Source organism: Canis aureus, chromosome 28 (genome assembly GCF_053574225.1).
Source record: "Canis aureus isolate CA01 chromosome 28, VMU_Caureus_v.1.0, whole genome shotgun sequence".
In the NCBI taxonomy this organism is placed as follows: domain Eukaryota; kingdom Metazoa; phylum Chordata; class Mammalia; order Carnivora; family Canidae; genus Canis; species Canis aureus.
In genome coordinates, this window is record NC_135638.1 from 20,303,095 (window position 1) to 20,317,042 (window position 13,948).

Here is a 13,948-nt window from a genome sequence, read left to right on the forward strand (position 1 = left end):
AGTTCATCTTACTTAGAAGCCCAATGTAGTACACATTTAAATTCCAGGGCCTAAGCAATTTGAGCAAAAAGAAAAATATCTACCCCCCGCCCCCGCCTTCGTTCTTAGGCACGTTTGTGTGAGTAACCACCCTTTGGAATCGCCTGGAAGAGCAATCTCTCCTCTCTTAGTTTCATTATTTTTCTCCCTTAACCACCTGGCTTGTATTTCTTTAAGTGAATCGCCTGACATGCTACATATGCTAGACAGAATTCATGGTTTCTAGAAGTTTTATTCTACAACTAAAAAACCACGAATGCAGACCCACACATGGAGAGATAATATGGCACTTAGTACAACAATGCTTCTCATCCAACAAATACTGTTTAGCCGGTAAACACTGATGGCAGAGCCAACTCAGGAGAGCCTTCGCCCTGGGATGTGTGGACGTCTGGCTGGCATCATGTGGGAAAGGAAGATTAGCGCAAACTTCATTCAGTCAAGGAAGCTTCCAGAAAGCAGAGCTTGTTGACCATCCATGGTGATTTTGGTGCAGGGCAGACGTTTTACGTGGAGGAAATAGCACAATGTCAGATGAGGCAGGAAAGAGGAAGAGCTCAGGGGGAAATGAGAAGCTGGGGTGACTGGATTTTAGTCAGCTTGAGCTCTGAGTCTGGATTTATCGCTTACTGGGTGACCCTGGGCACATTTTCAACCTCTCATTGGCTCAGTTTACAAATCTGTAGAACAAAGAGAGCAGTCATAGCTGTTTCGTGGTTGTTGCGAAGATTACACGACACACAAATATTGCTAAATGAATGAAAGGCACTCGTATCATTACAGGCTGAAATGAACAGGACTTCGGTCTGGATAGACAATGGCCAGGAACTGGTATGTGGGAAATCCGTGAAGCCATGGACGATACGACAGCCCATGTAGGGATCTCTGTAAGGCTGAGATTTATAAGGCTGAGGATGAAGATGAAGGTTTGAGAGCAAGGGAAGAAGTACTTTTTTGCTTAGTAAAGACTGCATCTAGGACACACACATCTTGGTGAAGTAGGAAGCCCCTCTTACCTAGATTAGGTCTGGCTTGGTTTCCTCTGACCTTTGTCCATGATCTTGGGCATGGCCACTGCTATCAGATATTATATGTAGCTTTGAGAAATATATCCTGACAGTGACTATTTTATTTTATTTTATTATTTTTTAAAGATTTTATTTATTTATTTATCCATGAGAGACACAGAGAGAGAGAGAGAGAGAAGCAGAGACATAGGCAGAGGGAGAAGCTCCCATTGGGGGCCTGATGCGGGACTCGATCCCAGAACCCTGGGATCACATCCAGAGCCAAAGGCAGACACTCAACCACTGAGCCACCCAGGTGCCCCATGGCAGTGACTATTTAATTGAAAGATCCAGTAAATATTTCAAGGGATAATGATTAAGCAGCTTGAGACCTCACAGCTCAGTAAACCTGAAATCATGAAAAAATCAGTTTGCCTCTGACATCAGGACTTGTAAACAAGAGTCTTCTCTTGTTCTTTCTCCCTCTGTTTTCCTCTCTTTACTCTTGTACATTTCTCTTCTCCTGGGTTACTTTCCTCACCCTTTCTCCTCTTAGGCCTCCTCGACACCTTTCACTGTTTTCTGTTCTGTTCTTCAGCTTCCAGCTTTCCCCTCAAGTAAAACCACAAGTATCAAGTAAACCCACAGTATAATGTATTTCAGAGTGTGTTACAGATGCTGAATCAAGATTTATTGTTCCTTAGCTTAAGAAACAGTATTTTACTATTAGTATTTTACATATTTTTCTTGGACAAAACTAAGGTAAGTACTTTTTGCCTGAGCGTACTTCAGAATTTCCTTGAAAAATGTGGATCAATGAATCACTGTAGAAAAAAGGTTGTCCTAGACCTATTCTAAGAGATTGGGGAGGCTAAGGTTAGAAGTCCTTCCAGAAGGTTTAGATGCATCCATGGATGATGGATTCAGAGGGTTTACGAAGGCCAAGTTGGGATTGCTCATCTCAAATCTGCACCCACAGAGGCCAATGGCAGGATGACACCAGCAACTTTCTGCTCCTACAACATTCCTTAGAAGGCACTGGTCAGGTCCCATCCACTCTCGTGCTCTTACCATAAGTAACCAGGTCCCTCTGTACTTTCTAGGAGGTCACACAGTCATATAACAGGTATATTACATTAAGAGGGCATTTTAAGTTCTGGGATTGCTGCTATCATTCTTGTTCTGACAATCCATATTCTAGATTTTCCATATCTTATCTGTTCAGATGCCCATTTTAGATGCATCTTCCTGATGCTTATCACTGCAAAGAGCAAGGAGAGAAGTAGCAATAGATGAAACTATTCTATTATCTCCCAATACTTTTTTTTTTTTTTTTATTCATGATAGTCACAGAGAGAGAGAGAGAGAGAGAGAGAGGCAGAGACACAGGCAGAGGGAGAAGCAGGCTCCATGCACCGGGAGCCTGACGTGGGATTCGATCCCGGGTCTCCAGGATCGCGCCCTGGGCCAAAGGCAGGCGCCAAACCGCTGCGCCACCCAGGGATCCCCCTCCCAATACTTTTGAACAAAGAACAGAAGTGGATGGTCCAGGGTGGACTTTCAGTTTACCTTGACTCCATAATCACAGCTAGACTTTAGGTCATTTGGCTTCGGTAGCTGATTTTGGGAAATAATGAAACACCGTATAGTACTGACGCAGTCTATGGTCTAGCTGATGGCAACTTAAAACATATGGCTACCTTTTATACCTGGAAATTCAACACATGTACAACATGACCTGGAGTACATTCTCTTTTTTTTTTCTTCTCCAAAGATTCATTTTATTGAATTGAGAGAGAGGGTGGAGGGAGGGAGAGGGAGAAAGAGTCCTAAGCAGACTTCACATGGAGCATGGAGCCTGACATGGGGCTTGATGTCATGACCCTGAGATCATGACCTGAACCGAAACCAAGAATTAGATGCTTAGTGACTGTACCACCCAGGCACCCCTGGAGTACATTCTAGAAGGAAAAGAATGACTACGGCAAAAAACCAAACACTTAAGCTCTTAGCAATTCCATATTCATGTTAAAGAAACCATTGGTACTAAACTGCATTATTTTCTGTCTTATGTTCAGATTTAATCTGTCAAAATCCATTTGCTCTCTGTTTAGAGAAATGGCTTATTTTAAATATCTTGTGAAGCTTGGAGTTCTCCCAGAAAGACAGCCCTGTAGACAAATTATTCAATATATACCAAAGATGATGTGTAGGGCAATAAACCAAATGTGAGTTTATTGTTTTATTGTAGAGTTTTTAAAACAAAATAAATATAACGAATGTGACATTTTGCTATAAACTATAGGATATACTTTTTTTTTTCTTTAAAAGATTTAATCTCTTTATTGGAGAGAGAGTGAGAGAGCACAAGTGAGGAAGCAGCAGGAGAGCAGGCCCCCTACCAAGCAGGGAGGTTAATTGGGGGGCCCTCTGGGATCATAACCTGAAATGAAGGCAGATGCTTAACCAATCAAGCCACCCATGTGTCCCTACAGGATATACTTCTAAACATGGATATTTTTTAACAGCAAACCCTTATGGCATTTAGGCATTGCTTCGTTTATCCTAACCATGCACAAGTTGGATTTTTAACTCCTACCACCCCTACCAACTGGCCTCCAGAGCTGGTTATTCTCTCTCAGCTCTAGAAAGCAGCCTTAGGCGTGCACATGGCAAATGAAGTGGACATGCAGAAATTGCAAACAGTTATCTGTGTGATATTGGCCAACTTGGATTAGATCATCAGCAGGGTTCCTTTCACTTCTCATATGTGATGATTCTCTTTCTAAACCACCACATTTTGCTAATCCCTGTCATGTCTACAAACCAAACCAAGGACAAGTCACAGCTGATCCTGTCATTTGGCTGAATGGCCAAAATACACTTTTGTTGGTTAAGAAATAAAAATTCAAATGAGAAGACTTTGAAAGCTATTGCGCTGTTATGTTCCAAGCATTTAGTGACTGGGAAAAGACGCTTTTCTGGATAAAACTTTTCTTTCCTTTTGAATCACCTGGATAACAATTTTAATTTCTCATATAAACACAGATATTCACAGGATCACATGGAGTTAAGATTGGGATTCCTAGCACTTGCATTAACAGGCACCCGAAATTGGTTGCATTGATAGCTGTTTGTGAGAGGAAGTAAGGCAGTTAGAGACTTGCCTCAATTGTACCAGCTTGTTGATGTTATATCCTCTGAAGGGATATAATGATGTTAATGGATGTTTTATGGTGGAAAGAATACAGGACAGGGAATTAAAACACATGCCTCTATCTCTGTGGGCCACTTGGCAAGCCATCCCTCTCTGAACTTCAGTTCTTTTATTTGCAAATGAGGCGCTCCACATTTGCCCTGCTTACCTAACAGGGTTGTTAAGGGTCAAACGATGCACATGAAGCATCCCATAAAATGTAAAGTGGGATAAGTGTAAGAAATGCTGGAGATGTGTCTGGACAAAGCCTTTGGCCAGCATCAAGAGGAAATAAAAAATGCCTAAACTGTTTATCCCCCATTTAGATACAATTTCATGTCTGCTTTCGATTCATTGACATTTAACACTCCACGAAAACACATGGAAACTTCTGTGCCTTGCAATGAAGGTCAGTGCAGGTATATTCTTTCTCCTCTTCCCTAACCTTTCTTCTTTCATAAATATAGGCTGAAACGTGAAAGTGAGGTACCAGCTCTTAACTATATAGCATTCTTGCTTTCTCATTAAAAAAAAAATCAAAACCCTGATCAGCAATAGAAAACAACACGGAGAACGTGATGACAAGAATTTTCAGAAGAGAACCAGCTTATTTAAACTGACAGGAAGAAAAAGCCCTGTGACAAACATTATTATTATTAATATTATTTATTATTAATATTATTTTTAAAGATTGTATTTATTCATGAAAGATGCAGAGAGAGAGAGAGAGAGGCAGAGACATAGGCAGAAGGAGAGCGGGCTCCCTGCAGGGAGCCTGATGCAGGACTCGATCTCAGGACCCCAGGATCATGACCTGAGCCAAAGGCAGACGTTCAACCACTGAGCCACCTGGGTGCCCCATGTGACAAATATTATTAAGAGCATGAATAATTTTCTACTTTCACAAGAAGGACAAAGCATGAACATATAAGCCAAAGTTTAAACCATCTGTCGAGGGAAGAGGCTAGAAGTTCGTTAGAATATCATGATTTTCCACCCACCCGTTTTCTCTTTCTAGCTATTTCTCAGGACACTATCAACCGTAGCAAACCAGAAAGCAAATTCTTTGCTTTTTGCTCTAAGTTTTCAGTTCTAGCTTTCATATTCCTAGAACACATAGTACTCTTCCTCTATGCTCGTGACCCTTAGCTGACTACTAGATCTTTCTTTCTTTCTTTTTTAAAAAATATTTTATTTATTTATTCATGAGAGAGAGAGAGAGAGAGAGAGAGAGAGGCAGAGACACAGGCAGAGGGAGAAGCAGGCTCCATGCAGGGAGCCTGATGTGGGACTTGATCCCGGGACTCCAGGATCATGCCCTGGGCTGAAGGCAGGCGCTAAACCACTGAGCCACCCAGGGATCCCCCTACTAGCTCTTTCCTCTCCAGAATGTTCCCTTGGCCCTCCCAGGACAAAAGGGAATCTGCTTGAGTACCCTCAGCTGATATGCACAGGCAAGCATGAAGCCCTTACGTGCTAACACCACATAACACGTTGCAAAGAAGGAGCATCACTGAAAGGTCTAGTTGTTTCTCAATTATTTTTGCCCTGTGACTAACAGGGACCCAGAAATTCAATCCTCCCCCACACCTATTTGTATGCCGTTGAATGAGGGGTTTGAAAAGACTTAATCATCCATGCCCAAGCTGAGGTAAGCTGTCAGCCTGCATAATGCTTTTCATTTGGGGTAGGGTGTGAGAAACAATCTAGTTCCACATATTACCAAATTATTCTTTCAGGTTTTTTTTGTTTGTTTGTTTTGTTTTGTTTTTTTTTATTCTCACATACAAAACCACTTCTTAGAAGAGTTTTTGGTTATCTTACAGCTAAAGATACTAATTTGATAGTTTCTTGGTATCTCCTAGAATAAACTTTGTTTCACTACCCACAATATATTTCTGTTATTTTAAAAGATTCAGTATTAGGAAGAAAGTTAATAGGTGGAAGGGCAGTGAAGGAAACTTTAATGTTACTTTCAGTAACTCTTCCAAGAGAAACGCAACAGTGAGCAACACACACTCCAATGTACTGGGTAACCTCTTTCTAGATAACTCGTTCTTATAAGTCTTCAGGAGCCAGAGAGTGAAAATGGAGACTGGCTAAGCTGGGCAGAACACAAACATCACTGCCCCTATGCACCCCTCAAAGGCAAGGAGCAAGGCTCTCCTGTTTTGTAGACTGTGTAGCATCTCCACGAAAAGCACAACATAAATGTTTTGACTCTTCTATTTAGTCTCTGAATGATAGATTTGGGGGGAGGGGCACAAGAAGAGAATGAGTGTTTATCCTTTGCATAGAATTTCATTTAACTTGGTATCTAGGCTGTAAAAAAAAAAAAAAAAAAGGTTCATAGAACACTCAAGTTAAAGGAAAACTTAGAAATACTACTTTTCTCATTTTACAGAAAAAGAAATGAAGATTCAGGGAGCCTCATAAGTGCCTGGGAGGTAGAGAAGGGTGGTAGTAATGTGGGGCTCAGGGTTGAAAAGTTTGAGTTTGAGTCCTGTTCTGATATACTTTACTAGTTTTGTGACCTTGGGCACCATAATTTTCTGGGGCTTAGTATTGCCACATAGAAAAATTTGAAAACAGGGATCCCTGGGTGGTGCAGCGGTTTGGCGCCTGCCTTTGGCCTAGGGCGCGATCCTGGAGACCTGGGATCGAATCCCACGTCGGGCTCCCGGTGCATGGAGCCTGCTTCTCCCTCTGCCTATGTCTCTGCCTCTCTCTCTCTCTCTGTGACTATCATAAATAAATAAAAATTAAAAAAAAAGAAAAATTTGAAAACAAATACTTGTTTCGCTTACTTATACAACATTGTTTTGAGGACTGTGATGATTTTAATTTTATGTGTCAACTTGTCTAGTCTATGGTGTCCACCTGTTTGGTCAAACACCAGTCAAGAAGTTGTGGTGAAGGTATTTTTTTTTTTTTTTAGATGTGATTAACAAATCAGGAGACTGTGAATAAGGCAGACTACCCTCTACAATGTGGTTAGACCTCATCCAGTCAGTTGAAGAATGAAGACAGGTTTTCCAAAGGAGAATTCCATCTTAAGACTGCAATACAGAAATCCTCCCTAAGTTCCCAGTCTGCCTGGCCTGCTCTGTGGATTTTGTGTTCAAGACTACAACATCGACACTCACTTGAATTTTCCAGACTACTATCATGTCCAGTGGATCAAACTTGCTGGTCATCACAGTTGTGCCAGCTAATTCCTCAATCTCTCTCTTAGATATATATATGTACAGTGGACCCCGACAACAGGGGGCTGAACTGCACGGGTCCACTTCCATGCAGATTTCTTTTTGATATAGCACAGGACTGTAAATGTGTTTTCTCTTCCTTACGATTTTCTTAATGATATTTTCTCTTCTCCAGCTAGCTTTATTGTAAGAATACAATATTAATACATACAGCATACAAAATATGTATATGTTAAGTGACTGTTTATATTATTGGGAAGGCTTCTGGTCCACGGTAGGCTATTAATGAAGAATTGAGGAGCTGAAAGTCATGTGTGGATTTTTCACTGGCAGGGGTTCAGTGCCCCTAACCTCTATGTTGTTCAAGGACTAGCTGTTTATATAATCTCTTTCTCTCATATGTCATGTATATATGTAAATGTTTATATGTATATAAACATTTAATTTACTTATTTTTATTTAAAAAATTTACTTACTTACTTATTTATTTATTTATTTATTCATGAGAGACACGGAGAGAAAGGCAGAGACAAAGGCAGAGGGAGAAGCAGGCTCCACGCAGGGAACCCAATGCAGCACTTGATCTTGGATCCAGGATCACGCCCTGAACCAAAGGCAGACGCTCAACCGCTGAGCCACCCAGGTGCCCCTCATTCAACAATTTCATAGGAAATAATTTTACTTTTCAAGCAAGACTTTAGAATTCTGGAAGGCACTGACTACCTATGTTTCATTGAACTTCTTCTAATGCCTAACACAGAGCACACGGAAGAATAAGACAGGTTCCTAGCCACGTTCCATCACTTCTAGGCAACCCAAAGTCAACCTAAAAGCTTTAACCAGCAACAGAATTTTTTTTAACAATAGAAATTCATAGTATACATAGAACATTTTATGATAACAGATCAGCTTTACAGGTTCAGCAACATAATCTTTTCCTAGGTTTAAGCTATCCTTTTTATTAATCCTCTCTTCACTATCCTGAATAGACTGCTGTTTTTTTTTTTTTTAATCTTATTCTTTAAGAAGCCTGCTTGGGACTATACATTAGCTTTGAACTTCACCTTCACAGAAGGATACATTTTCTTAAAGCAAAGTGCTGTACTTTTCTGTGTCACATTTTTTCCCCCTGAGTCTGATGTGCAATCTGCAGTTAATTCAGTGAAGTGATAGTTCCATGTACAAATCAAGGTAGAGTCAGGTTTGTGCAATAAAATGTTAAGCCACTGAGAAGAATTAAAAATGTAGGTTATCCATTAAAAAACACATACAAGAAAGACAAATATCAACTTGTATATGGAATCTAAAACAAAAGCAAAACCAAAAAAAAAAAAAAAAAGACAAACCACAAAAAAACAAAACACCCCTCATAGATGGATATGGACAACAGACTGGTGGTTGCCAGAGGAGAAGAAATGGGTGAAGGGGGATGCCTTGGTGGCTCAGTGGTAGAGCATCTGCCTTTGGCTTGGGTCGTGATCCCAGGGTCCTGGGATTGAGTCCCACGTCGGGCTCCCTGCAGGGAGCCTGCTTCTTCCTCTGCCTGTGTCTCTGCCCCCTTTTCTCTGTGTTTCACATGAATAAATAAATAATTAAAAAAAAAAAAAACAGAAATGGGTGAAGGTGGCCAAAGGTACAAACTTCCAATTAGAAAATAAATCATGGGAATGTAATGCACAGCATGGTGACTATAATTAGTCACACTGGCATATTTGCATGTGGTATATTTGCTATATGGCATAGTTGTTAAGGGAGTAAATCTTAAAAGTTTTCATCACAAGAAAAAGATTTTTTTTGTAACTATGTATGGTGATGAATGTTAACTAGACTTACTGTGGTGATCATTTCACAGTGTATACAAATATAGAATCATTATGTTTTTCACCTGAAACTAATAGAATATTAAATGTCAATTATATATAAAAAAGTCAGTTATACCTCAATAAAAAATACACACATATACATACACACAAACAGGCATAAATACATACATACATACAAATACATGCACAGGCACATCACTATTTCATGTAATCAAAAGTCAAGCATCACAGAAAAGAAGTAAAAAAGTCATAAAAGTGTAAACTTAAGAATGCTATACATTTCATTTAAAATATTTATTTACAAATTAATTTGTTAAAATACCATATCTATATAAATCCACATTTTAGAGATGTGCGGGCTAGATCAAAATAAATGGAAATAAGCCTCCCTCCATTTTCCCCTTATTATCAGCTCTCTAGTTCTTTAAAAACATAATTCATGAAAACCTGAGGGCGAAATAACAGATTGAACACTTAGTGTTTTGGACACTAGAGTATTTATAATTGTATCCAGATTCTATAAACTTCTTCCTTTTCCTGTTGGAAAAAAAATATTTCCTTTTCTCTAAAGACAATTCTTTTTATTTTTTAAAATGGTTTTATTTATTTATTTTAGAGAGCCACATAAGGGAGTGGGGGGAGGGGTGGAGGGGGAGGAAGAAGGAGAGGGAGAAAGAATCTGAAGTAGACTCCGTGTTTAGTACAGAGCTGGATTTGGGGCTAGATCTCACGACCACAAGATCATGACCTGAGCAGAAACCAAGAGTTGGATGCTTAACTGTCTGTGCCACCCAGGTGAACCTCTAAGGACAATTCTAATCATAAATCTACTCTTTGAGAGGGGGTAGATGAACAAAGGATGAATAGAAGTTGCCATGCAGAAAAGAAAATAATGAGTATTATAGGCCAAGAGGACTAGGTGGGTAAAGGCTTTGAAACCCAAGCCATATGGTTTGCTCAGAAAATTCCAAGTAAGGGATGCCTGAGTGGCTCAGCGGTTGAGCATCTGCCTTTGGCTTGGGTCATGATCCTAGAGTCCCAGGATGGAGTCCCACTTTGGGTATCCTGAATAGAGCCTGCTTCTCCCTCTGCCTATGTCTCTGCCTCTCTCTCTCTCTGTGTCTCTCATGAATAAATAAATAAAATCTTAAAAAAAAAAAAGGAAAATTCCAAGTAATTTTGTGTGACTGGGGACATCTATAAGGAGGCATGACATGGAGCAGTGATTTCAGGGCTGCTATGTGTTAGTGTGTAGGCTGTGCACTAGTCAACTGCAAAGGGTGCTAATAAAGAGATCATGTGAATGACACTTCCATCATTTGTGCAGTGCGATACTTGCACAACCTTCCCACAATGCTGATTTCAGGGACCTGAGTAGTAAAGTGTGATTGGTGGAGGTATAGAGATGGGTAGGTGTGGATGCTTCTGGGAAATTAGGCAATGAACAAATTCTGAAGGTCACTTGATGCACGGATGAAGAATCAAAGGCCAGTTTTCCTCCAAGTGTGGTCCCAGACCAGCAGCATCAGCATTTAGTGATAACTTGTTAGAACTGCAATTTCTCAGGCCTCACTCCCTAACTACTGAATCAGAAACTGGGGAAGGCCCAGAAATTTGTTTTAGTAAGTCCTCCAGGTGATTCTGATGCTTGCTGAATTTTGAGGGGTAAGGAGTAAAAAATAAAACCAAAAAACAAACAAAAATTTAAGCGAGGGAACAGCATGCTCAGATTTGCAATTTAGAAAGATCACCAATTACGTGGAGGACTTTTTTTTTTTTTTTTAGCAATACAAAAGATAAATATTTATTCAGAACAAAACTTTTTAACAATCGATTTTACATTCTAAGCCACAAGGAAATAGCAAAACATAAAGCAAAGGAAAAACAAAGACTAAAAAGAAAAGCAGTGTACTGTCTCTTCTACTTTAACTTGGTAACACTTATTGACCCAATGCCCTCTTGCTTGACCTATTTTGCAAGCACATTTTAGAGTTAACAGCTTACTTATGATTCCAGGTTAAAATCACCTTTCTCCTGCGAGTCAGGAAATTGTAGATGAGCTCCAGTTAGAGGCTTCTCTGGGGTTTCTAGCTATTGAGGCTAAGGTGCAAATGTAAACCTCTGGTAGTTCTCCTTATTCAGGAGCACCCCCATTTCTAAGTGGTGGCAATGAACGATGAAGGGTAAGGCCCCAAAGGACTTGGCACTTTAATCCAGATATGACACCCCAGGGAGCAATGAGTGCATCCTAGATTATGTTCCTTTGTCCCTTCCTTATCTCCCAAGTATTCAGAAGCCCTGCTAAATCCCTTTCTGCTTCTCCCTCCAGATGATTTCTTAGCATTCTTCTGGGCTCATCATTCAGGAGGGATCAGACTTTCTGGGCTGACTGGGGTAGAAGAGCAACTGAAGAGCAGAATTTTCTACTGCAGTGGTTCCAGAAGGAAGTACATCACTAAATTATTGATAAGGTGATCTCAACCTCACCTGCTGTGAAGATGGCAAGTCTAGGAACCCTCATGTTTATGACTCAGTTTACCAGGAAGACAGTGCCCCCAATGTATCTCCGTTGAGTATCTCATGTGAGTACGAAGCTCAGAGTGATCCTTTACTTAAATTGTCACTTTCTTTGAAAATAGTATTTCTTCATATCAAAAAAAATTCTAATAAGCACTTCAGGGTTTGGAAGAGAAATAGAAAAATTTCTCTCTTAGAGTTAAACAACAGTTTATTGGTACAGGAAAACATTACAAGACACACACTATTATTTGCCAGAGCTATTTTCCTTTATAAAATTTTACCTGAAGTGTACTTTCTGCAATCACACTGGGCAAAGACTAGTGGGGGCACCCATTTATACTAGCTGAAAGTACGCTCATTTGTTGAACTATTTCTCACCCACTCCAACTTCCAATTTCTGCAAGGAAGTCTTCTAAATTTTCAGATTTAAAGTGCCATTGAAACCTGGCTTTGTTCCTTGGACACCTCAGTGGCCTCATCAGCTCATCAATCACCATCAACAGAGAAAGGCAAGGATTTATTTCCACCATTATCCCTATACCTAAAGACTGCGACCCAGCAGTTTCAGGAGAAAAAAAAAAAAGCCCCAAAGCCATAATGAAATCATTATTTTCCTTTTAATGAATCTCTGCAGCAAACCTCTTCTGAAAAGTACTTTTGGGGTCAGCATCATCAAGACCACATTACAGAATGGCAGAAAACGGATGACACATGCAGGCCACTCTGAAATGGAGCAGCTCTGCCAAAGGAACAGTGAGAGGAGAGCCAATCCAGCTGTGCTTCCAGAATACTTGCAGGGTGTGCTTTACATACATGCTCCTGGAGGCAGGCTGCTGTGGGGTCCCAGCGCCAGAAAGCAGCAGCAGCTCCGTGATGCTCCCTTTGCCCAATGACAGGTGCTCTTCATGAGCACCACAAACAAGGGCCTTTACCTGAATCCTGCTTGGCTTGTTCGGACAGCAACAATCGTGGAATGATGTGAATGGGCTCAAGCACGTCTGTACTTATCAGGAACTGAGGAGGTGTTTACTGGGCAGAGGGTCCTGCTTTTTACAGCTGTTGGATGTGGTCATTTCCTACAATCACACAGACACATTCTGTTATCGGTATAGAGTCACTCCTGGGTTCTCTCAGGAGGACTATATAAGGCCTTCAAAATGTGATCCTGAAACAGCAGGATCACCTGGGAGCTTACTGGAAATGCAGAAGAATATGAGGTCCCATCTGGGGCCTGCTGAATCGGAATCTGTCCTTACAAGATTCCCAAGGGGTTCATATGCACATTGAAATTTGAGAAGCCCTGACCTAAGGCACAAAAGCATGCCAATAAAACAATCAGCTTCAGAGGCTCTTCTGCAGATTTTTACAGTGGATCTCAGTTTTTAACATTATTCAGAGGTTCTGGGGTGAGTGGGTATAGTTACTAGAAAAAAGCCCCATAGGTGATGCTAACGCGGTCTCCAATTCCTCCCTGACCTCCTGTCCAGCCTGCAGTTGACAGTCATTGCTTTAAACACTTTCACATAATACACTTGAGCTTGACCGTAGAAAGAATGCTGGGTTAGGAGTTAGAGGACCTGACCTTCTCCCTGGGTCTGCATTACTAAATTAATCACATGACCCAAGTAAAGACTGGAGCCACCGTTTCTCCTTGTGTAGCCTGGGGCTACTTGTGACAATTTCATCTACATTACTGGGTTGTAGTGATGATGACATTACATGGTGCATGTGGGAGTGTTCTAGAGGTTATACAATTCCATAGAAATGCCAATATTTTTACACTAACCAAATACATTTTTTTCCCTATGGACTCCAGGGTTTAGGGCAGAATTATTCACTAGTATATATTGTTAGAAGCATTCTTACAACTTCCTCTTAGAAGTTAGCACACTGTTCCCTATGTAGTTGCCACTGAGCTCATTTCTGTGGATGCTGCCGACTGATTTCATAAGTCTGGTAGAGATAAATGTCTGGTCCTTTTGGAGAGTCAGCATGCTGGATTGAATAGTGCCCTCCTAAATTCCTGTACATCCAGAACCTCAGAATGTGACCTTATTTGCAGACGTAATTAAGATGGAGTCATATTCAGTTAGAGTGGGTCCTAAATGCGATGACTGTTGTCTTTCTAAAGAGGACTGGAGAGATGCAGAAAAACAC

General features: G+C 40.6%; 1 protein-coding gene and 2 long non-coding RNA genes across 5 annotated transcripts in view; 2 read left to right on the plus strand and 1 right to left on the minus strand.

The window, feature by feature from the left end:
- The window catches only part of LOC144300505 (uncharacterized), a 72,100-nt gene extending 62,219 nt beyond the window's left edge, over positions 1-9,881 (plus strand). Inside the window, exons 5-6 of one of the 2 annotated variants that reach the window (XR_013367171.1) lie at positions 4,569-4,651; positions 7,181-9,881. This is a non-coding gene — a long non-coding RNA (uncharacterized LOC144300505). The remainder of the gene's footprint in view (positions 1-4,568; positions 4,652-7,180) is intronic. The other variant, XR_013367172.1, reaches the window with a different exon arrangement.
- KCNB2 (potassium voltage-gated channel subfamily B member 2) overlaps positions 1-13,948 on the minus strand; it is a 396,405-nt gene that overhangs the window by 14,412 nt on the left and 368,045 nt on the right. The window lies entirely within an intron of this gene.
- LOC144300206 (uncharacterized) lies at positions 11,201-13,137 on the plus strand. The gene is made up of 2 exons (XR_013366799.1): positions 11,201-11,853; positions 12,426-13,137. It is a non-coding gene; the product is annotated as an uncharacterized LOC144300206 (long non-coding RNA).